This window comes from Coturnix japonica, chromosome 4 (assembly GCF_054131305.1).
Source record: "Coturnix japonica strain WE chromosome 4, WE-NBRP24, whole genome shotgun sequence".
In the NCBI taxonomy this organism is placed as follows: domain Eukaryota; kingdom Metazoa; phylum Chordata; class Aves; order Galliformes; family Phasianidae; genus Coturnix; species Coturnix japonica.
The window spans coordinates 46,236,550-46,252,706 of NC_140666.1; the positions used below are offsets into that span (position 1 = coordinate 46,236,550).

Here is a 16,157-nt window from a genome sequence, read left to right on the forward strand (position 1 = left end):
AACATTTTATAAATGCATGTCATATAAACTCAAATATGATTTCCTTTGGACTTTTAAATCCTGCTTTCAGTACAAAGACATATCATTGATATAGTAAATTAAAACTTCCTTACTGAAGCTATTTTGTCTAGTGTTCTTTCACAGTCCCATATTAATACTTTATCCTCTTTAATATTATTACATGATGCAGACTTTATTTAAATGGATTTGACGGGCCTCTTGGTTGGCCTGACAACCAGAGGGAAAAATTAATGTTCTGCATTTAATCTCAGCTCAAGGCGCTAAATTATTTTGGAGGTCGAAGCTGTCATGCGTATCATGCTAAATTATTGACTGTAATAACTATTAGCTTGATGTCTATTTATAGATTAAAAAAAAAATGTTTACTTCATGCATCTTCAGCTAATTTTGAAGGGAACATCTCTTAAGTTTTTCTCACCTAGTACAGTGCTAATATGTCTCCTACAGATAGAGAACTGGGGGTTATTTGACTAGAAATAGAAGAGAAGGTGATGAAGCAAGAGGTCTTCAAATACATGGAAATAAAATAACTTTAATGCTGACAAATTACACAGTACACAGCCTGTGAAACATACAGAACTTAACTACTTCAAATATGCTACAAATTAAAAGTTATTAAAGGAAAGAATTATTTCTTTGTTCTTAGAATTTTTGAAGATGTGCGGATCCTATGGAGAAACTGAACCACTAAGCATGGAATTCAGAAATGCAGATTTAAAGCTTAAGGTCAGTGGTTACTTTAAGAATACAATATGCTGTAGGAAAAATGTAATGTGTATAGACTGAACTATATATATTTTTTATCAATCTAAGGAATGGTACAATCAGAATTGTTACACTATTGCTTGAGATAGTTTATTCATTCTTATAGATAGGATGCATGTTTTCCTAAATTTGCATCTCCTCTGCTGTCTTTATCTACCTTGCTAAGTAACGTCAAAATTCTACCATATGTCCAGTAGGATTCATTGTTCTATGAACAGTTAATACAATAGAATCTTTTTATCACTAATATAATCAGAGCAATTGTGGCACTATTGTCATTCTGACGAAACATAATGAATTGCATTCTTTTAGAAAAGCCCACATAAAAATATTTGTAGGTTTGCATTATTTTGAACCAAGCAATAGCATAATCTTGGTAGCATCCTTTGCCACTGAGAAGACTGACAATATTCTAAGATCGCATTTGGTGAAGTATTGTCAGTAGGTGAGGAGATGTGATCTTTCCATTCTACTCAGCATTTGCAAAAAGGTATTTTTCAATGAAAATTTTTAAAGTACATGTTGTAGAGGATGCACGCAGCTCAATCCTCAAATCATAGTAATTTTCAACGTGCTTTGCATTTTATTGTTTTGTTTTGTTTGAACTGTCTAGAAATTCCCTAGAATGTTGACTTGCAGTCTGTGGTATTTTGGTTTTTTTCCTCTTACATATAAAAGTATTGTAGTCTTATTCAAATAGGATATTTTAATGTAAATAGAATGCTTACAGGGCAGTGAATGAATGGTTGTGTGGCGCTGAGCACTTAACCAGAGCCACTACTAAATATGTGAGTGAAGTAAAGGCTACAGTTCTGAAAGTGTAGAGTTCAGTCTCAAACCAGAATTACAAACAGTCTATAGGTTTCCATATTCATCACAGCTGGCATTTTGCTGTGCACTGTGAATTGCTGTTTAAAAAAAAATAAAAAATAGTATGGGTATATAACAGACCAGTTTTCTGGATACAGCACAGAAGTTATGCAATTGTGTGCAATGTTTCTGTCACTTTCTCTTCTAGCAAACTGGTGCCTTATGCCACTGCTGAAACAGTTAAGAGCATTGTCTTCATAAGGAAGTGGGTATCTCTTCCAATCTTGTTAGGTTAGTTGAATGAACTTATTATGATTAAAGTATCTTTAATTCAGTCAGCTAATATGTCTTTAGATTTTCTATCCTGCTTTGAAACTGAGCCTTTCAATTGCATCAGGCCACTCCACTGAGTAGACATGACCGAAAAATACATTCATGTTTTGCTCATTGAGACTCAGCCTTATATAAATTAATTAGGAAAATGTCTGAGGTTGCTGAATTCAACCCTATTTGCTTAAAATCAATAGTAACTTTGCTATCAACTTCCATGGGATCAGAAACACTGTATATGAATATGATTTCTCAAGCTACTTCACTAATTAAAATTGATTTTGGGATTCTGTGGTTTAAAGCTGCTAGACACAACATTGTGGTGTGTGGGTTGTGTTTTTGTTTGTTTGTTTGTTTGAAACAGTGGTAAATCTGATTCTACTTTAAAAACAACAAAAACACTATGGGAAACTGTGTACAACAACTAAGTACACAAACTTGTTACCAGCAGATTTTCACTGGTTTTAGTACAAAGCTCTTGTAAAACTGTCAGAATCAAGAATTTTGGAAGAAGTTACTGTTGTCTCCATTTCACTAAACTACCTGATCCATAAATAAATGGAGTTACTTGGTGAGCCTGAAATATGGATTTTTAAGTCACTGCCATAAGCTAGGCTTGCTTAGCCATGTGTCCTCAGTACTAGCAGTAAAATATTTGGGCATCTGTGAGGGTATCAGTAATTTTGTTGTCTTACAGTTATGGTATGTAATGTTCCTAAATGCACCTAAATTTAACACTTTTTTGTTTGTTTGTTTGTTTGTTTGTTTTTACCGATCCTGTGCTTAGGAAACACTGGGAAACTTAGGTGTTTTGCTTTTTTCCATAGTGCTCAGTTTTAGTGCTAATTCTTTTTAATGTTTTCATAAACGACTTGGATTCAAGACTCAAAGGTATACTAAATAAATTAGAAGATGATACTAAATTGGTAGAAGCTGTTGACTCTCTTGAGGGCAGAGAGGCACTTTAGGGTGATCAAATTGGAGAGCTGGGCAATGACCAATTGCATGATATTTGACAAGAGCAAATGCAAAGAATTCTCTGACTTGGACAGGGCAATGTTTTGTGAAAAAGGCAAAAAAGTTTGGCAAAAAATAAACTCTCTAGTGTTCCAGCTATTCTTTATCCTTCTGAATTTTTTGCTTGTGAAAGGACGTCATCTTTGTATTTTTTGAAAATGTATTTTCATTTTTCATAGGCAGAGCACACTGATATTCCTATGCTGACACTTTTCTTTGCCCTTACTCAGTTGAACTAAGCTCTCTGAGATCAGCAAAAAAGGTATCTGAATGACAGTGGACTATTAAAAAGGATTAATAAAATAGATATCCATGCATATTAATGACGTGGATATTCTACTGGTGAAATTTTGCAGGATAAGCAATTCTATTGCTGAAAATCCACAACCTTTTAAATCTTCTTTTCCTCATTTTCTACAATTTCACACTGTATTTACAGTTACCTTTAATTCAAATTTCCTGATTAGTAATATCTAGTTAGCTTTAATTTCCTAACAGTGATCCTCCTATGCAGTCTTACCTTCTGTTGACCTACATTTGAAGTGCAGTTCTGTGCTGAAAAGCTGCAACTGTCTGTTCAAAAGGACTGTGTTAAATTGACTTACTGCACATCCTTTGTTGGAAATGAAAAGTCAGCAAAAAAAATAACATTCCTGTTTTTTCTTGTGAGCAACTTTAAGGCAATAGTCTTAAAGAAATACAGGAAATTTGAATCACACTATGCAAGGAGTTGATTATTGAGCTTAATTAAGAAATTTGGATTGTATAATTGCAAAAGGTTTGATAATGGCAGTTGTGTGGATCCAGCAATGTGGACTGAGGGATTTCTTGCCAGCAGAAGCTTCTCCTCTAATGGTTAAAATCTACTACAAGACAGATGAGGTGTATTTTTTATCAGATAATAGTTTTTCCGGGGGGCATTCATATTGGATATTCGGAAAAATCTCTTCCCTGAAAGAGTGGTCAAGCACTGGAATAGGCTGTCCAAGTTACCGGTGAAGTTCCTGTAGATGTTGAAAAACTGTGTAGATGTAGTGCCAGTGGTTGGACTAGATGATCTTAGTGGTCTTTTCCAACCATAAAGCTTCTCTGATTTTATGTATTCGGTTGTCCGAATACATCCCCCACTTGCAGTACTGGGGATTGACACTGTATAGCGACCCCAAAAGTATATATTTCATCCTTTGTTGTTGACATCTACTTTTATTTTTTAAAAGAAAGCTTACATGAAAATGATATCTGTATACATATAGACTTTTCTTAAAATTCTCTTTCTGAGTGTTAGTTTTCCTGTATGTAGGGGAAAAAAAAAAACCAAAAAAAACCCCTTCTCTTTGGTGCTATTAGTTCTGGCACAGAATTTTTAGTTGTTGTCAGGACTAGAAGTAGAAAATGTTGTAGACAGTCTGAGGAGGAACAAGGATGCAAGTCCTCCTGAGTCATTGAAGTTACAGAAATTAATTTATTTAACCCACAGTATGCAATCCAGTTATCAAACTAGTAAAGAATGGTGAGTGTGACCATAATTTGTGGAAATAATTTTTGAAACAAGATCAATAAACTTTCCAAATGTTTTGAAAGATTTGAGATTTCCACATGACATACATGTAGGTTTTGAGGTAGGTGGAAGCCTTATTGGGAAACTGTTATAATGGAGCATTGTTTTTTAAGGAAAAAAAGATAAAGACCACCAGAATACCCCGACTGTCTGTAGCAAAAACAGGAACTTGTTTGCTGGAGGGAATGAGATCAGACTATAAAAATGGATAGGATTATAGGGTGTTATGATTATTGAATCTAAGCAGCACTTAATGTTATCATAAAATTGTTTATAAGAAAAGAAGTATATGATTTCACACATTATGAATAAAAATATTGTCTTAGCCAGCCCAGTTTTTGAACAGGTAACTGAGAGGTGTGCCAAAGCCTTAAAGTAAAATTGGAAAAGAGCTGAGTGGAAACAAATTTTTTATTTTATGGTTTGTTTTTTTTTGTTTGTTTTTTGGTGTTTTTTTTTTTCAGCATAGGAAAGTAATTGTGAGAAGTTTTCTATAGATAGATCTATCTAGTGAATAACATATCAATTTGAGCACAAATAAATCTTATATGCTTATAAATTTGCCTTCCACGCAGAAACGAATACTCTATAGGCAAAGTTAAATAACAAAACAAAACAAAAATAAACCCAACCTCATCACTTTAAACATAAGCAGGTGTTTTTGTCTCAGCTTGCACAGCAAAGGAGCATGCTTACTAATTATGTCTGTGAGCTACTTGGGATTGCTTGAGAAAATTATATTCTAGTGCAGAAAATGAAATTCAGATGTTGCTATCATAAAATAAGAGGAACAGCTGTAGATAAAATAAAACCATAGAGGAAAAATGGCAAACTACATGAAAATGTGGAAGTAATCTAAGAAAGGCAAAATTCAGGCCTGAATATCGTTTATCAATATCATTACCTGAAAGGAAGTAAATGATAAAATTAAGCAAATATCAGAGTTAATATATAACATCATTTAGCATCTGAAAAACAATATTATATATGTTAGCATGCTTAAGGAGAGTGTAAGGCCTTGGTCTACAGCCTAAGTATTTCCATATCCTGTAAAATATGATTATTATTTCCACAGCACAGAAATATGTCAGATATCTATCCCAGTGCTTGTAATTTGAGGCATAAGTTCTCTATTGAATACTAAAAACGTTAAGTACAGATCAGTTTAATCCTTTTGAGTTGCCCAGTCAAAATACAAGGCATCTGGGAACATTTTTAGCATGTGCTATTGTCAACTGAAATGTTGCTTGTATAGAAAACACAGAAAAAGGTACTTGATTATGTGATGGATCATGTTAAAAATAGAATAAACTCCAACTATATTATATGCTATAATGAGTTTTGATGCTGTCTGAAATTTCTGTAGCTAAAATATAGCGTATGTAACTGTCTTGCTGGATGTATTATAGAATATGGGTATGACATGCTATTTTTTCCTGTGTTTACTTATCTCCATAATGTACTTACCTGAGCTTGAGGTGACATGATTAGGACATGTTAGTGACTCTTTTCATAGAAGTATATTTTGAATTTTAGCAACCCAGAAGAGAATTATTAATGAAGGACCCAAGAAATACTAACTCAAAGGGCTGAACAAAACAACACAGAATAAAACTATCGATATTCATCCTTTGATATGGACGATATTGTCACTACCTATCTGAGAACTTTGATTTATGTGTTGGTTTTTTTTTGAGACATTTTTTTCTTTCAAAGAAGGAAATGATTAGAGCAAGATTAGAATCAGACCTTGACATATGGATTATTTCCTGTCTCTCGTGTCTTGCCTTTGTTTAAGCAATTTTCTTTTATGTACCCAATGAAGACATATAAGAATCATATGCTCATATTCAGGATTTTCCTTGATCACCTTCACTCAAAGTACTGCAGGATGTTGTTTGTAGTCTGGTATCTAATACTGCAGTGCTAATTGGGTGTACTCTTTTCTGATCTGTATTTTCTCCTATATGTCAAGGGATTAAAAGCTTTTAAAATGTAAGACGTCAAATACCTTTTTTTTTTTTTTTAATTTTATTTTTCTACCTCTGCTAGTTCAGCTGACTGCATCTGCTCCTTTAAACAGGATAGATGAAAGCAAATTATCAAGAGACAGGTGTGAAATCTCTTTCCTCCCTGTGGCTAGTCTTCTTAATTATTGTTAATTATCATGTCAGTTCCATGGTTCCATGGACAGGACCAGAGTACTCTTTTGGCCCCAGATTAATTTGGCACATGGGTTGCTCACCTTAAGGACAAAAATGGAGAAAATTTTTTGGAGGCTGTGTACTTTGGGATGCATATTCTGCTGCTTGGTTCAAATGTTTCCAAATCTCCACTTTGGAATCAAATTTGGCCTGTCACATGACAAGAAGTCGAGGAATCTTGAGTTTTATTCCACTGTTTCTCTGCTCTGCTGGCAAGATAAAGTAGTTGTGCAGCTCTGAATCCAGATCACCAAGCATTCTTTGTCAGTAATAGCTCACGTAAACACAGAATCCCAAAAATGCAAATTTGCCTAATGCTGTAGAAGTTTAACCTTGTCTTTTACATCTTTTCTCTGTCATTTTTTCAAATTCTGATGAATGGTATCACATAATCAGCTTTTTACATGAAATCATCCACATAAAGACAGTAAAAATCCACATATATTTAGTATGCAAAGCCTCTCAATTATATTTTCTCTATATATTTTCATTATAATTTCTGGATTTTTGAAAACAGAATCCTAATTTGACAAAGGGAAAATTTGTACATCTCATTGTGGAGGTGCAGCAAGAAAACTGAAATTTCTCCACAAATTCTGAACTATGATGGATTGATTTTATGGAGAAGGCATTTTTAGGTTCTGTTGCAAATTCACATAATATGTTTTTGCATGTTGAAGTAGCATTTTATTCCATGGGAACTCCTGTGAAATTATATTAATGAAATATTTCAAAATTCAGTGGAGGAAAAGCTTGGAAGGATGATTTATTTCAAAGGGTAGAAGCCTCACAAATTCCATCTCATTGTATTTGACCCTCTGGATGCATGTTCATATTATGTAGCCGTGGATGTCCAAGAATGCATTATCTCCGGATTAAAAGAGTTCAGGGTGATGGTTCACTCACTTTGTGACAATGGGCATGACAAATAACAGAGAATGTCCATGCCTGCTGACTCATATCAACTGATAACTTATGTTCATTAGGAATGGTCCAGTCAGTTCCTTTCATTGTGCTTCTAATTCAGTGACCTGTGAAATCAGAAATGCCCAAGTCGTTGTCATAAAAACTGCATCTCATGAATGCATATTACAATAAATAGTATTCAGTTCAAGCTGAAAATAAAAGGTGAATTTGATCTTGTAAGAAGTGCTTGAAAGGAAGTTTTAGAAAAAAATTATATGCAAATGTGGCTGAGGTTAGTAACTGACTGTATATGCTTGTCTTCTGGGAAGCTGAACTGCAGCAGCAACCATAATGTTAAGGGTTATATCTCTGTGACCTCTCCTAGAAGGTTATAAAACATGAGTATTTTGAGATCTCAAGTGCTAGTATTTTTTGCTTTCATCACATTGGTTTGTTTAATTATATTTAATTTATTGACTGATATCAATTTAATTGATTTAATTACATTTAATTATAGTACTCAGATTCTTATTCAGAGTACTTTTTTAATGATTGTTAAAAATATTTGTCATATTCAAGACGGAGGACTGTTCATAAAGATCAATGGCAATACTGCTGTGGACTTTAAACAAAAATTGATCTCCCATCTGTTAGACACTCCTTTAAGTAGTAATTATATCATATTAAAAGAAGAAGTCAGTAATGAGCCAGTTTTTCTGTGAATGGTTGAAATATACTATTTAAATCAAGAATTGGCTCATTAATAAGTCAGCAACAATTCTAGCTATAAAATACTGTTGCATTTGCTCAGTTAAGCATTTCGAAGCCAGGTAATGGCAAGTCTTGGTTTCATGGATTTGTAAGATCACAGTTCCTGAGTTTCTCAGATTGTGCACTGTGACGCTCAATCACTTATTAATGAGACTCGTTTCAAACGGTTGTTCTTCATGTCACTTAGAATCTATGGCTACATACAGAAATAGTCTGCATGTGATAAAGAAATCTGTAAGGAAATACTGTTTATACAATACAATACTATAAGGAAACAAATTTTTCTTACAAGGGAAAGTTATAGCTTATTTTCCCCATTATCTTTTACAACCTCCCTGCAAGTAAATATTATTTCACATTATCATGCAGTGTCATAATGCTACCTACATACAATCTATGCTTTTTGTCTCTCTTGTAAGGGAAATGACCCTCTGTTCAAAGAAGACTAAGAGTAAATTATGAAAAAATTTATTAATGCATGTGAAGGCAATTTATTTTGATAGTTTTATATTTTATCCTGAAATCCAATAATTTTCATTTATTTATTTATTTATTCTTTTTTGGGGGGGGAGGGGGGTGGGGGGGGGGGGGTGGAGTTTTAACAGTCCTATAACGTGTACCTTCTCTCCTTGCAGAGTTAAGTATTAGTGTTAGATAACAATCACAGAATCACAGAATCATAGGGGTTGGAAGGGACCTCCAGAGATCATTGAGTCCAGCCCCCCTGCCAAAGCAGATTCCCTACACCAGGTTTCACAGCTCGGCATCCAGGCGGGTCTTGATTATCTCCAGAGAAAGAGACTTCACAACCCCCCTGGGCTGCCTGTTGCAGTGTTCCATCGCCCTCACCATAAAGAATTTCTTGTGCACATTCATGCAGAACTTCCTATTCTCCAGTTTCTGGCTGTTTCCCCTTGTCCTGTCTCCACACACTGCTGAAAAAAGCCTGGCCTCACCTCTTTGCCATCTACACATCAGATATTTATAGACCTGGATCAGGTTCCCTCTCAGTCTTCTTTTCTCTAGGCTAAATAGACACAGTTCACTTAGCCTTTCTTCATAGGGGAGATGCTCCAGGCCCTTCACCATCTTTGCACTGGGGAGCCCAGAACTGGACACATTACTCCAGATGAGGCCTTACCAGGGCAGAGTGGAGGGAGACGATCACCTCCATCGACCTTCTGGACATGCTCTTTTTAATGCACCCCAGAATGCCATTGGCCTCTTTGGCCACAAGGGCACACTACTGGCTCATGGCCAGCCTGTCATCTACCAGGACACCCAGGTCCCTCTCTGTAGAGCTCCTCTCCAGCCTGCTCTGGTGCCTGCAAGTATAGACTATAATGCTCATATTACAATAAATGGTATAGAATTGGGAGTGAAGGAATAGCAAGAAGAGAAGACTTTGATTCTATTACATTTTATCTGTGTTTTTTTGGTAGTTTTAACTCCACAGTGATAATGGCAAGGCATAAATACACTGTATATAGTGACTGATAGCTTTTCACAGTTTGGTTGCTGTCTAGGTGCTGGTTCTTTGATGCTTGCAATTCTGGTTTATTTATTTTTGTTTAAAACAGAGACAGAACTCAGATTTTCCTACTCAGTAGTTCAGAAAATTTAAAAAGACCTGTTTTGGAGAAACAGATACCATTTCTGGGGGGAGGAAGAAGAATAACACTGCTTTCTAGATATGTTCATGCCTATGATTAGAAGCTCTTTATGTATGCATCCATCTCCTTTAGCCCCACTGCTTCTGTTTGAGATTACCAGTGCTATTAAAGTGACAAAAGGCTATGTTGTACTCCTAGGGGAAGTAATTATTGCTGTACAAAGTTTGCTATTTTATAATGCAGTACCAAATATTTATCATCGTATTAGTAAGAAAAAAAAAAAAAGAAAAAGAAAAAGAAAAGCCATAAACTTTATGTAGTTTGTACAATGTAGCAATAAATGAACTCCCACTGCAATGAAAAGCTAATTTTTCACAGGACCCCAAAGAAATCTGTTCGAACAATAGCTAAGCCATTATACAAAATGCACAGGATGCATGTAGTATTGTGCCAGTCTTTCCTTTTTATTTTTTCTTTTCCTCCCTTCCCCAGAAAAAAGATCTTCTGAGGGTGTCATTACAAACCATTCTCAGGCTAGGCTTTAATTATAGAGTAACTGTAGGAAAAGGGATGTGTCACATGTATGTCTAACATAGTCAGTACTTTCCGTACTTTGGAAAAAGATATCTGAAGGGTGACATTAAAGTCCAGGTGTGTTTACCTGAGGTATCAATGTAAAGGAATATTTTCCCAATTTGCAGTTGTTTGGAATAGTCTGGGCTGTGGCAGTAAGAAGACAGATCTTTCATGCGAGTGAGAAAATACCACCATAGTGCTTTACAAGAGACAGCTATGGTATTTTACTTGTATTTTCTTCCTTTTTCGCCTTTCTTGTGATAAAACTCCCATCAGCACTCAACCTAATCTTTGAAATTGAAAACTGCATATGGTTAGATTTACTTGTCTGATAAATGACTTGTGTTAAGCAATGCACTGGTGGTCTTTACTGCCTTGCAACTTAATGCATATGGAGATTATGCTTCTTTGAACACATATAGCCACAGGATGGTGGCTGTTCATACACATAAAGCTAAGTATTTATTCTTACCACTTCAGCCAGTGGAATGGGTTGTTCAGAATACAATCTGACACACCTACACTGCTCAGACAACATGCAACTTTTGTGCCCAGGTGGCAACTGAGACCAACCCAGAGTTCACCAGTTCATGTCTTGCAGCAGCACCTGTGGGACAGGGGAAGAACGATCAGCTTCCTGACAGCCCTCCCTCGAAGCCGCAGTATACTTAGTAGAACTTCAACAGGGAAAGAGTTTGTGTCCCTAGATTTGCTGCCATACACTAGTGTGTGGGTGCTGAAGAGCACCTGGATTTGTTCTCCTGGTCTAAATATATCAGAAATCTTACCTGCTGGTTGGCAGAATTCAAGGGGTAACGTAGCAGACTTTCAGTACAGTTTCAGTACAGAGACCATTTAAAAGCTCCACTCTGGGTTTCTTCTAGCAAGCTGTGAAGATATTCATTGCCACTCTGGATAACATTTACAGCCCTTAAAGTGTGGCGAGTAGAGGAAAAAAAAGGCATGAATAGGGATGAGCATGTAGGTTCATATGCAGTGTTATGACTTCAGTATATTGAGGTTTGTTATTAGTCTATAAAATCATCTTTGCCAGTGGAAAAAGCAATCTAATTTCATTTTACCTGCACAAGAGACTAACACTCAACTCTGTAAACAAGTAATAATTTGACAGATATATTCACTGCATTTCTTGTATGATGCTATTTGTAGCAAATAATCATCAACCAGGATACATGTTTGTATTGATTATACACCAAAGCACTACAATTGACATCCAATATAATTACTTTCTCTTTTTACCTGCTTCTAATGCAGAAAAATGTCAAAAGCTTCTTGGTAAAATTTGGAATAAAAAATATTTAGCACTGTATATCAGTAGTACATCCGAAAGTACATTTAACTTGCACTTAATCAGTGTATGCATATTCAACAGCAATGATTTTGACTTTACAGAACACTGAGTTGAAGCTCATCTACGTAGATTTTCGATTCAAATCTATTAAAAACATTTTTCAAGTGCACTACACTAGAAGATGTATTAATTGCATTTATAGAATTTATAAAAATGGGTTTCAGGTAGGATGGAGTAAGAGCTGTAATCAGGAGATGGAGGAGATTGCACATTTAACTCCCAGATGGGGGCAGCATTGCTTTAAAATGAAAAGGCAAGACCCATGCAGTCCTGTCCTGGTAATTAAACTGCTCACTCTGAGGGAAGTAGACAGACTTCCAAATCAGACTAATAAATCTGCGGGTTAATAACACGTTAGTCAGATCAGCATGCCCCGTAATCACTGTTGTTGATCCTTTGTCTGTTTTTACAAAGTAAATTGATTTTAACCAAGGAGTCATCGAAGAAAAAACTTGTAAGGAAAAAAAAAAAGAAAAGAAAGAAAAAAGAAGCAACCAGCAATGTTTACTTTTCCTTTAGTTCTGATGGATAACATGTCCTTAAAATTACAATAATATTAATTTATTTTGGAGGTTTAACTCTTCAAATTACAATCTAAAATACTCTTGAAATGTCAGCCTTGTGTTTTCCCCATATTTCTTATTACCAGTAATTTGTTATGTAATGAATTATAAGAACAAGTCCGATGCTGTAGAGAATGGATGTAACTGAGTTTATTGGCAAGAGTCTGTTAATGTATAGGCTTCTGGGCTTTCGGTATGGGTGTACATTTTTTCTTTCCATAGCAAGAGAGGAATTCCTATTCCGTCAGTCAGGTATACTCACCTCCTGTGTCTCAGAGGGTTGCTGTAGCAGATGGAAAGTCATCTTAATTCTGGAAAACAGAGAAAACAGAAAATGGTAGTTGGCTCAAGAAAGGAAAAATTAAACGTGCAATGAAATTATATTTAGTGTGTTACAGGTACAAGGAAGACAGATCTTAAACCAGTTTCTGTTTCTGGTGCTTTGGAGGTTGATGTCATCACTTTGTTCAGTTCATAAAGTGTAGTTGCCACTCTTCATATTATCACAGTGTAAAAATAAGAGGTGCAAAAGAAGTTAATGAATTTCTGAGAGCAATCAGAGGTAATTTTTTTGTAGCCTGTTTTTCCATGGCTAGAAGAAAGGATGCAGTGAGAGGAGACATCCCATTGCTGCTTGTGCAGAACAGCTAGATTAATTAGTGTTGAAACCTGCTGTCAATTCCTTGTTCATTTGTTAACTAGAACAAGCCATTTTTTATTCAGTCTGAAAATGGAGGTGTGGCAACCAGAAGATTTGCATTTTTCTTTTTATTACCAAGAATGATGATCAAAGCTTTGTAAGAATAAATTTGTGACACTTGCAGAAAATCTCTTCTTTCAAGCATGTTAATTGTCAACTATGAAATGCCCTCTTGGGAAAAAAAAAAAAACAACAACAACAACCCAAGCTGTAGAAGTGTATGTATTTTTTAAAAACTCTACAATTGCACACAAAAAGGTGCTTGTGGAAGTGTGCATAATCCGGTGTAGATTGGCATAAATACGTCTGGTAATAAAAAATAAATCTCAGTTGCACAAAAGCCCCCCAAAATTTGTGCAGAAGCAGGTTACATAAGGGAGAGAGTTGTGATTATGACCAGTGGGAATATTACACATTTCATCTCAAACACGCCCACACTCATAAGTTCTCTTTCAATCTTTGCATGCAACAAATGCTTTGCTCATGGCAAAGGCTTTAAACTTTGAGTGGAGACAATGTCAACAGAGCTAACGCACCCCTCCTCCCACAATAATTATTGATATATTATGTTAAATTCTAAAGATGTGTTCTCATATTAAACACTACTCAAGAAAACCCATATGCTTCACATTATTTGCTCTACATATTGTTGACTCTACATGTTGTACAGATTCATAAATGTCACTGTTTGCTTTGGGCCATCTCATGTAGTAAGTGTGTGCATCTCTGTTATAGTGAAGGGGACTGATGTCTAGATAAAGCTGAAATCTTTCTGGATGGCTGAACAAATTAACTGTTGGATACACAGAACTGCCTGCAGCAGCAGGAATAAAATTACATTATATTCAACCTTTGTGCAAGAATTGCAATAAGAGTAGTTTTGAGTTGCAATTAGAAAGAGAATAAATTGAAATACTTCCTAGAGAGAAAAAAAAACCTAGAGGCAAAATGTCTAAGTACCTCATTCATTTTGTGTTTTTCATATGCAGTGTAGTGAGAAGTATAATTACAACATACAAAGGCATACCTGCTTTGTAGCCAACTTAGCTGATTACTGGTGTCTTAAAGATAGTAAAATTTAAATTAATAATAATTTCAGAATAATCATAATCAGTCTAAAGGTAATGATCACTTCAGAAAGGGAGGGAACATCCAAAGAGATAAGTCCATTCTGGTTTGGTGAAAATAAGACTAAAATTGTGAGAATGAGACATGCAAAATGCAAATTAATATTCTTTAAAATAGTACGACTGACATTAAACTTGAGCCTTCTCTCTAGATGGGTATCTCATGTACCCTTGTACATATTATCTATAATCAGGCTTATAATTGCGCTGTTGATGAAGTTGCTGTTAAAAATATTCTCAAAATTATTCATAAATTAAAATCTGAAGTGTTAGCGCTTCTTTGATCGCGGTGAATAGGCTGAATGTGTAACACCAGTTTATAAAGTACAGTTTGTTTGTTTTTTTTTAAGTGCTTCAGTTTTGGTTGGTTTCAGGAATGTGCATATGAGGCAAAGTACTGCAGATATTTCAGGAGATGTGTGGCTATGCAGAAATGTAAAAAATGGAGGTTGTAACAGAATACTAAATATTAGTATTCAAGAGAACAGTATTTTCTTCCTCTCTTTCCTTTCCATGGTAGATTCTTCTAATTGAAGAACTGAGCTATTAAACATAGCTTGTTTAGATACTCAAAATATTCCCAATGTTTTATGCATGCAGGTTGATTGCAAATGTATCATGACTAATTTATTTCTCAATTAATGGTAGTACATTAACTAAAATATTTGTCTGCTTGGACATTTTTTTAGGTAGTAAACTAACTCTGATTCTCTGCAGCTGCTTTTCAATTTCAGTAAAGAAATGCTGTTTGCAGAATAAACATCATGTATGAGATTTATTCTGGTGGAACTCCACTGATATCGGCCATATCTGACTTAGAGCAGACAGATTTTTCCACAGTTGAAACTGACCTGTTAAGTTTGGCTTTACAGTGACTGATGATGAGAAGAAAATGGTATGTAATTCATGTTTTTTTAGGAAGTGAATAATATTCACCTATATGTATGGCAGATAGATGGACAAAGAAATCTTATGTTCAAAAGGAAAATTTTTGCAGAGTAATTTTTTTACTATGTTTGCTATATTTTGCACTTAATAAAAATAATCTTCCTTTTTGGATAATCTTTAAAAAGTAAAGTATAACAAATTGTTCAGTTAGACCCAAGACAGATTATGAAAAATTCTACGTGCAAGAAAGATACGAATACTTTCATTGCTGTAATTCATTTAATTAAAGTACCTTTTACAACTAGGAAGAGCAGTTGGTGGCTATTTTTTGTCATAGAAACTTTTGTACTTAAATATAACAGGGAAGAAAATTTGGGAGGGTGTGTTTTTAATCTTCAAGAAATAGAATCATATAATTATCTTGGTTGGAAAAGTCCATTAAGATCAAAGTCCAACCATCAACCCAACACTTGACTGTCAGTTTATGCATGAAAAATTCAGTAGAATTCCTACTCCCGTTACTAGTAGTACCAATTAGTATAAAAAGTTCTGACTGTAAAAGACAAAAATGAGAATTCTTGTTAGCAGTAATTTAGCCAAGCAAATAGATTTAAATGGAAAAAAGGTATTTAGTAGTAAGGCATCTTATCACCCTAATGCAAATATCTAGGGTCACTGTGGATGAATTAGAATGTTTTCACTGGAAAAGCAATATGAAAAATCTTCACCTATACAGAACTCAGTTCAACACAGGTTTTCTTCTTAAGGCAAAACTCAGCCAAGTGTTTTCAGAAGGATTTGCAGGTACAAAGCTCTTACATGCTGCTTGGATGGTATACACACAGATGTTAATCTGTGCTGCTTTCATATGCTCTGTATTTTTCACTGGTTAGTATACAATGAGTCTATGAACTGGAATTACGAGAAATATCATTT

The 16,157-nt window shown here is 35.0% G+C and overlaps 1 long non-coding RNA gene across 1 annotated transcript in view; it reads left to right on the forward strand.

Annotated features, from left to right (window-relative positions):
* Positions 1-666: 666 nt before the first annotated feature.
* Positions 667-16,157, forward strand: part of LOC107313320 (uncharacterized) — a 134,656-nt gene continuing 119,165 nt past the window's right edge. Inside the window, exon 1 of the long non-coding RNA XR_014945332.1 lies at positions 667-747. This is a non-coding gene — a long non-coding RNA (uncharacterized LOC107313320). The remainder of the gene's footprint in view (positions 748-16,157) is intronic.